The sequence below is a fragment of the Nycticebus coucang genome, chromosome 10 (genome assembly GCF_027406575.1).
Source record: "Nycticebus coucang isolate mNycCou1 chromosome 10, mNycCou1.pri, whole genome shotgun sequence".
NCBI lineage: Eukaryota > Metazoa > Chordata > Mammalia > Primates > Lorisidae > Nycticebus > Nycticebus coucang.
This window is the reverse complement of record NC_069789.1, coordinates 15,384,181-15,393,785: the sequence shown is the minus strand read 5'-3', so window position 1 is coordinate 15,393,785 and position 9,605 is coordinate 15,384,181. Positions and strand designations below refer to the sequence as shown.

General features: G+C 41.5%; 1 pseudogene; it reads right to left on the bottom strand.

The window, feature by feature from the left end:
• Positions 1-487: 487 nt before the first annotated feature.
• LOC128597493 (KH domain-containing, RNA-binding, signal transduction-associated protein 1-like) lies at positions 488-1,851 on the bottom strand (annotated as a pseudogene).
• Positions 1,852-9,605: the final 7,754 nt, after the last annotated feature.

The window sequence follows — 9,605 nt, the reverse complement described above, 5'->3', positions numbered from 1 at the left end:
GAGAGTCTGTCTTCTGTAGAGGCTTAATGTATTTTGTGGGGTAAACTGTATCCTTTCTCTCATATTCATAAAAGGATGTTCTAACACTTAGCACCTGAGAATGTTATTATATTTAGCCATACAGATTTTTTTTTATTAAATCATACCTGTGTACATTAGTGCAATCTTGGGGTACAATGTGCTGGTTTTATATACAATTTTTTTTAATATAAAAGGTATACTTCTGTATATTTAAACAACAAAAAAGCATCTACACAGTTAAAAAATTAATTTGCTATTCCTGAATCTATTTTAACTCATTTTAAAATACTACACATAGAAGCCAGAATGCAGAGTTAAGAATGGAATAAGGTGGGGAGAAGGGGACCACGAAGAAAAACACTTGAGAATTACTTATCTGTTGTGGGTAAAGCAACAGGAATCCTGGGAGATACAAGAAATCAGTAACAACTTTGCTCATAACTGATATTTCCCCCTCATGTTTATTTTAATAACATCCATGTGGGTTCTCTCTGTATGCTTCCTTCACTGGCCTAGCTGGAGGGGCCTTCAGCGATGGCCTTGTCACATTCCAGTCGTCCTGGCCATAAGCTTCACACACTTTATGGGGGCAAGACATGATTGCAAGAGGGACTTTACCTAACAGTTGCAATCAGTGTAACCTGGCTTATTGTACCCTCAATGAATCCCCCAAAATAAAAAAAAAAACAAATCTTGTACCTCCACATGTCCATAGTCATAATGTTACGAATCTCCTTGGCTCTTGGCTGTAACAGCCTTCTTAGCCTTCATAACTCTCTTCTGCACATGTATCCTCATATCCATATTCTTCATATGTTTCTGGTGCAGGGGATGGAGACAAAGGTATTCCCTGGATGCCTGCTGTTGGTGCTCTTGGTTCTCTTGGTGTTGGAGCACCTCTCACAGTAGGTGGGGGTGGCACGCGGCACCTCCGTTGATGGCTCCTCTCACTGGAGTACCACGCACCAAAGCCCCAGGAGGTGGTCCAACACCACAGCCCCTAGGAACAGGTGGAGGGGGGTGCAGCTCCTCGACCTCTTACTGGTACCCTACGTCCACAAGAAGACTCAGGTATGACTGCTCTAGAAATTGTTCCTGGCAGATATCATCCATCATATCTGGTAATAAAAAACTTCTATGACATGGGCCATAAGAGCATAAGCCTCACATGGAGGTCCAAAGACTTCAGTGAAGACATGTAGATCCAAATTCAAATGGGCATATTTCAGGTCTCTACCTTTGTATAGCTCCTCCTCCTTGGCCTTGTCTCTCGTTGAGCCCTTTCCCAGCACAGATCTTTGCACCAGTCTCTTCCTGCAGGCTTTTGATTGTATTCCCTTGTGGTCCAAGAATCTTGCCCACATACTGCTTGACAGGTATCCACACCCACTCTTTTAGCTTCATATTCTTACGAGAAAAATCCAAGTAATTCTTCTCCTCCATCCTTTTTTGAATCTTCCTTCTGAACCTTCTCAATTTCTGCGGACAGCAGCTGCCTGGTAAGAGTGAAGAACGGGCCCAGCGAGTCTTTCTCCGCCCTGAGTTGGGCAGGTACTTGTTCTCTGGCTCCGTTTTGACCGAGGCTGTGGCTGAGGGGGGCAGCAACGGGGTCGGCTCTGGACCGCCCACTGTCGCGTTGGGACCGGTGGCCAAGAGCAGCAGGAGTGGCCGGCGAGGCACGGGCCCCCCCTGGGGACCCCCCTCCACCTCCCTGGGACCCGTAAGGCAGCAGCGGCTGTGGAGTCGGTGTCTGACTACCTAGGGGTCCATGGAGCCACTGCGGCCCGAGGACCGGCTCCTGCGCACGGTGGGGTTGTCCCGGTGCTGCATCAGGGAAGATGTACCAGCCAGGGAGCAACGTGGCAGCGGCAGTTGGTGGGAGTGGGAGAGCTGGAACACCAAAGCCGACCCGAGCAACCCAGGGAGAGAGAGAGCACCGGACTTTATGTACAATTTGAAATACTTTCATCAAACTGGTTAACATAGCCGTCACGGCATTTTCTTAGCTATTGTGTTAAGATATTTATATTCCACATTTAGTAAATTTCACATGTACCCTTTTAAGACGCACCATAGGTGTGCAATTACCCTCCCTCCGCCCATCCTCCCCCTTTCCCTCCCTTTCCCCATATTATTGGGCTATAATTGGGTTAAAGCTTTTATGTGAAAGCCATAAATTAGTTTTATAGTAGGGCTGAGTACATTGGATACTTTTTCTTCCATTCCTGAGATACTTTACTAAGAAGAATATGCTTCAGCTCCATCCATATAAACATGAAACAGGTAAAGTATCCATCTTTAAGGCTGCATAATATTCCATGGTGTACATATACTACAATTTATTAATGCATTTATTGGTCGATGGGCACTTGGGCTTCTTCCATGACTTAGCAATTATTAATTGGGCTGCAATAAACATTATGGTATAAATATCTTTGTTATAAGGTGATTTTTGGTCTTCTGGATATATACCTAGTAGAGGAATTGTAGGAACAAATGGGAGGTCTATTTTTAGATCTCTAAGTGTTTTCCAAACATCTTTCCAGAAGGAAAGAATTAGTTTGTATTTCCACCAGCAGTGTAGAAGTGTTCCCTTTTCTCCACATCCACACCAACATCTCTGGTTTGGGGATTTTGTGAAGTGGGCTAATCTTATTGGAGTTAGATGATATCTCAAAGTAGTTTTGATTTGCATTTCTCTGATGATTAAGGACAATGAGCATTTTTTCATGTGTGTAGGCTGTGCGCCTGTCTTTTTCAGAGAAGTTTCTCTTCAAGTCCCTTGCCCAGCCTGCGATGGGATCACTTGTTCTTTCCTTGCTAATATGTTTGAGTTCTCTTTGAATTCTGGTTATTAAACATTTGTCAGAGACATAACCTGCAAATATCTTCTCCCATTCTGAGGGCTGTTTGCTCGCTTTACTTACTGTGTTCTTGGCTGTGCAGAAGCTTTTTAGTTTGTCAGGTCCCAGTAGTGTATTTTTGGTGTTGCTTCATAGCCCTGGGGGTCCTCCTCATAAATATTCACCCAGGCCCCTTTCTTCAAGTGTTTTCCCTGCACTTTCTGTAGTTTTTTTTTTTTTTTTTTGCAGTTTTTGGCCAGGGCTGGGTTTGAACCTGCCACATCTGGCATATGGGGCCAGTGCCCTACTCCTTTGAGCCACAGGTGCCACCCTCTTCTAGTATTTTTATAATTTCATGTCTTAATTTTAAATTGTTAATCTAGTGAGAGTCTATCTTAGTTCATGTTGAAAGGTGTGGGTCCAGTTTCAGTCTTCTACAGGTCTTCAGCCAGTTCACCCAGCACCATTTGTTAAATAGGGAATCTTTTCCCCACTGAATGTTTTTAATTGGCTTATTACAGATCAAATAACGGTAAGTAGCTGGGTTCATCTCTTGGTTCTCTATTCTGTTCCATACATCTATCTCTCTGTTTTTGTGCCAGTACCATGCTGTTTTGATCACTATAGATTTATAGTATAGTCTGAAGTCTGGTAGTGTGATTCTTCCTGCTTTGTTTTTATTTCTGAGTAATATCTTGGCTATTCGAGTTTTTTTTCTGATTCCATATAAAATGAAGTATTATTTTTTCGAGATCTTTAAAGTATGACAGTGGAGGTTTGATAGGGATTGCATTAAAATTGTATATTGCTTTGGGTAGTATGGACATTTTAACAGTGTTAATTCTTCCCAGCCATGAGCATGGTATGTTTTTCCATTCGTTAACATCTTCAGCTATTTCTTTTCTTAGAGTTTCATAATTCTCTTTATAGAGATCTTTCATGTCCTTTGTTAGATAAACTCCCAACTATTTCTTCTTCTTTGGCACTACTGTGAAAGGAATAGAGTCCTTGTTTTTTCACTTTGACTATTGTTGTTATATATAAAGGCTACAGATTTATGAGTGTTGATTTTGTAACCTGAGACACTGCTGTTTTCCTTGATCACTTCTAAGAGTTTTGTAGTAGAATCCCTGGTGTTTTCCAGATATACAATCATATCATCTGTGAAGAGTGAAAGTTTGATCTCCTCTGACCCTATATGAATACCATAGATCGCCTTTTTATGCCTTATTGCAATGGCTAAGACTTCCATTACAATGTTGAAAAGCAGTGGAGACAATGGGTAACCTTGCCTGGTTCCTGATCTGAATGGAAATGATTTCAATTTAACTCCATTCAATACGATATTGGCTGTGGGTGTGCTGTAAATGGCCTCTATCAGTTTAAGAAATGTCCCTTCTATACCCATTTTCTTGAGTGTTCTGATAATGAATGGATGCTGGATATTACCAAAAGCTTTTTCTGCATCAATTGAGAGAATCATATGTTCTTTGTTTTAATTTGTTTATGTGATGAATTATATTTATAGATTTATGTATATTGAATCAGCCTTGAGACCCTGGGATAAAACCGACTTGGTCATGATGTATAATTTGTTTGATGTGTTGCTGGATTCTGTTTGCTAGGATCTTATTCAATATTTTTGCATCAATATTCATTAGTGATATTGGTCTATAATTTTCTTTTCTTGTTGGGTCTTTTCCTGGTTTGGGGATCAAGGTGATGTTTGCTTCATAGAATGTGTTGGGTAGTATTCCTTCTTTTTCTATATTTTGAAAAAGTTTGAGTAATATAGGTACCCTGTTTCCCTGAAAATAAGACATCCTCCGAAAATAAGATCTATTTACAGGAAAGATAAGATGTCCCTTGAAAATAAGACCTAGGGCATCTTTGGGAGCACACCTTAAAATAAGACACTGTCTTATTTTCGAGGAAACAGGGTACTAGTTCCTCTTTAAAGGTTTGGTAGAATTCTGATCTGAAACCATCTGGTCCTGGGCTTTTCTTTTTGGGGAGATTTTGTATACTCGATGCTATTTCAGAACTCGGTATAGGCCTGTTCAACATTTGCACCTCATTCTGGCTAAATCTAGGAAGGTGGCATGCTTCAAAGTATTGGTCTATTTCCTTCAGATTTTCATATTTCTGAGAATAGAGTTTCTTATGATATTCATTAAGGATTTTTTTAATTTGTCAGGAGTCTGTTGTTATTTCATCTTTACCATTTCTGATTGATGAAATTAGAGATTTTTTTTTTCCTGGTTAGGTTAGCCAAAGGTTTATCTATTTTACTGACCTTTTCAAAAAAGAAACTTTTTGATTTATTGATCTGTTGTATAATCCTTTTCATTTTCAATTTCACTTAATTCTGCTCTAATTTTGGTTATTTCTTTTCTTCTGCTGGGTGTGGGATTAGAATGTTCTTTCTTTCCAGTTGCTTGAGATGCCCCATTAAGTTGTTAACTTTCTCTCTTTCCGTTTTCTTGAGGAAGGCTTGCAGTGCTATAAATTTCCCTCTTAGGACTGCCTTTACAGTATCCCAGAGGTTCTGATAATTCATGTCTTCATTGTCATTTTGTTCCAAAAATTTGTTAATTTCCTTCTTATTCTTGTCTATGACCCAGCTATTATTCACCATGAGCTTATTTAGTTTCCATGTTTTTGTATGAGTATGCAGATTCCTGTTGTTATTGAGTTCAACTTTTATTCCATGATGGTCTGAGAAGATGTGAGGAATAATTTCTATTCTTTTAAATTTGCTGAGGTTAAACTTGTGACCTAAGATGTGATAAATTTGGAGGATGTTCCATGGGCTGATGAAAAGAATGTGTATTCAGTTTTGTTAGGATGAAATGTTCTGTAGAAGTCTGTTAAATCCAACTGTTGAATCATTAAGTTTAAGTCTCAAATTTCTTTGCTGAGTTTCTTATTGGAGGATCTATCCAACACAGCCAAAGAAGTGTTAAAATCTACTATCATGGTGCTGGAGTGAATCAAGTTGCTTATGTCTGTTAGAGTTTCTTTTATAAATTGAGGCACATTCTGTTTGGGTGCATAAATGTTAATAATTGAAATCTGATCATGTTGATTGTTACCCCATATCCATAACAAATATGAAGTGTCCATTCTTATCTTTCCTTTTGTTGGTTTAAAGCCTATTGTATCTGTGAATAAAATTGTAACACCTGCTTTTTTCTGATTCCCATTTGCCTGAAATATAGATGACCATCCCTTCACCCTGAGACTATATTTATCTTTTTTAAGGTAAGATGAGATTCTTGTATGCAGCAGGTATCTGGTCTGAGTTTTTGTATCCAATCAGCCGATGTATGCCTCTTGGGCAATTTAAGCCATTCACATTAATTGTAAATATTGATAAGCCTGATATAATTTTGGATATCGAGTTTTTCAAAAGTCCAGTGGACATTTTTAATCCTTTCACCAGTGTGGAAGTTGGAATTTGATCAAAAGTTTCTGACTGAGTTTACTTTTGTGGTGGAGCATTGTGCTGGTCATTATGGAGTACAGGTCTAAGAATATACTGGAGAGCTAGTTTAGTTACAGCAAATTTCTTCAACATTTGAATGTCATTAAAGTATTTAATTTCTGCATCATAAATGAAACTCAGCTTCACTGGATATTGGATCCTGGGTTGAAAGTTATTTTGTTTTAGGTGATTAAAAGTCAATGACCACCCTCTTCTAGCTTGAAAGTTTTCAGCAGAGAGATCTGCAGTCATGCAGAATTTTCTCCTTCAATTTAACTTTGGCAAAATTATTATAATGTGCCTAAAAGATGTCTTATTTGGGTTTAGTCTTGCTGGGGTTCTGAAACTGTCTGCTATCTGAATTTCAGATTTTCTTGGCATGTCTGGGAAATTCTCCTTCATTATCTCATGAAGAAGAGCATCTGTGCCTTTCAACGCCACCTTGTCACCTTCAGGAATTCCTATAAGTCAAAAATTAGTTTTCTTTAAATTATCCCAGAGCTCTCTGAGAGATGATCCATTTTTGTTCTCCACTTCTCTTCCTCTTTGAGTGTTTGGGAGCGTTCAAAGGCTTTGTCTTCAATGTCAGAAATCCTTTCTTCTGCCTGCTCCAGTCTGTTACTGCAGGATTCTACTGTATTTCTCACATCTTTGAGGGCTGCAAATTCTTGTCTCAATGTGTCAAAATCTTTGGTGATTTTGTCTTTGAATTCATTGAATTCTTGAGACAACTTTTGAAATGCACCTTGAATTTCTAATTCCAGCTTTACCTCCATTCTAGTAATCTTATTTGCAATCCAAATTCTGAATTCCATTTCTGACATCTCAGCCATTTATGAATGGGATCTTCATTTGTTTCTGCCATATTGTTCCTTGGGGGAGTTTATCTACTCTGGTTATTCATGTTACTGGAGTTTTTCCACTTATTCTGCCCCATGATTATTTTACACCCTTTGGCTAGATGAGCAGATAAGGTGAAGTTGGGTTGGGGGCTCCTGGAGTAGTGATTAACCAGCCCTTTGCCCAAAAACTGGGACTGATGTCTGTACCTTTTCCCTAGAGCAAAGGACCCATACAGTACTACGGCCTGAGACACTGGGGACCTGATTGGTGTGGTGGGGCTAAGTGGCTCTGTCTTGTTTTTAGCTGGTCTCTGTCCTACCCCAGTGAATCAGTTACTCAGGGTTGAAGTCTCAGCTGTGGAGAAATACCGGCAATTATGTCACCCCGCCCCCCATGGGCAACAACTGGAAAAGGAAAAATTATACCTTCCCACAACCACACACCCAGGGTACCACTTTGGATAGTCCTAGGGTGATTGGCCCAGTTCAAGAGGTCCAAATCAATTGTCCCAGTCTGCACCAGTCTCCAGGTGGGAGAGTTCAAAAGGTCTCCAGCAACTAGATAGCAGAGTCTGCTGGAAGCTCAAGTATGATTTGCTCCAGTGCTCTGTGAGGTCAGAAGGACTTCCCCCCCAACCCCAGGCAAATGAATTCATCTGAGAAGGTTGATGCCTCCTTCCCCACCTTGCACCTCTGTCACACCCAGTCACTAGTAACCCCGCAGGGCTGTGACCCATTTCCCTCAAATGAGCAGATGCTCCAGGGGGTTGTGCCTGCCTAAGCTACAGGAAGATCTATGTCTTCTCGGCCAGGCCACCACTCTCTGCCACTATCCGGGAGGTGAGGCCTGACAACCTCGGGTGCTTAATGGAGGCTGGAGCAGTTCACTCAGTTCCAGCCCCACCCCCAATTGATGTTGCTGATAGAATACAACAATTTTACAGAATTTGTTTCTGTCCCTGCTATATTCCCCTGCAGACCAGATGCTGTTTGAGTTCATAGAAACTGTGACTCAGCCCCCGCCTGTGCCACTGTCCAGAGCTGGCATGTCTGTCTCGGGTGGAGTCTGTTTGGGGGCAGGAGTAGTTAGAGCTCACACTCAGGTCTCAGTTCCAGCCTCTGTCTGCCTGCCTTTGTCTCAGCTATGATCCCCTGAGGGCCGAGTGCTTCTTAGACTCACTAAAGCTGTCCTGGCTGAGCATCGCCCTAGGAGTATGCCAGCTCTGCACATGCATATTCTAGTCTCTGGCCCCACCTTGCCCCAACCACGCAGGTATCACCTCAGGCATACTCTTTACTCACAGGGCTTGCATTTCCATCCCAGATCTGTTTCACCAATGGCTGCCACCAGAGAAGATGCCTGGCTTCCTCTGGTTGCCCAGAGAAGCAGGGAGTGTCTCTCCAAAATATCCCCACGGGTGTAAGCCCATATTGTTCCTACCACTGTAGCCTCCCTCTCCAGTGTGGTTCCCTCAGTTCACCATCTTCTCCTTACTCCCATGCTCCAGAATCAGCACAGACCAGCAACAGCCCACACCCTGTCTTTCTGGAGAAAATGCCTAGGAATCTGGATTCCATGGGGGGACAGGCCTCCAGACCTCATGGTGAGAGTGGAGGGGAGTGCTGGGAGTTCAGAATTGCAGGTAGAAAACATATACAGTTTTATACAGTTTTATGCCTGGTGGGAGAGTGCCATGGCACATTCGTAAGTCCTCTCTAGGGAAGGAGTTCTGGTTTTTAGAGGGTCTCTCCCATGGAATAAAATAGGAGGGGATCTGATCTCTATTCGCTTGTTTGTATAGAGTATACTGTGAGCCGTTCTCATGGGAGGGGGGAACACCCGTCCACTTGGTGATGGATTTTGAACCCATTGTTTGTTTCCCTGCAGTCACAGCTAGCCTCAGCAGGGTTGATGTGCATTCTTCAACCTTCTCTCTTGGCTCAGTTCCAAACCATCAGCTTACTTGCTGAACTTCTGTTCTTTAACTCTCCTTCTGGATGGGAGCCTCTGTGGAAAGCTGGCTCCAGTCGGTCATCTTGCATCCACCCCTGCACATACAGTTCTTAAAAAAGTAATGTTGAGTTTTTTGAGGTGGACCCTCATCCAGAAGGACTGGACTCATAAAAATAGGCAGTTAGTACACACAAGAACAAGAGAAGACCCTGTGAACACAGAGTTGAAGAACATCAACAGGCCAAGGAGAGAGGCCACAGGAAAAATACCCTAGCCAACAACTTGGTGTAGGATTCCTAGCCTACAGAATTATAAGAAACTAAATTTCAGTTGTTAAAGCTCTTTACTCTGTGTATTAAATTTGTGATACTCAAGTCATATTTGTCCTCTGAAATTACAAGATGTGCTCAATGTGACTTGTATTCATCTTTTACAATTTTAATATAGTTTTTTCTTAA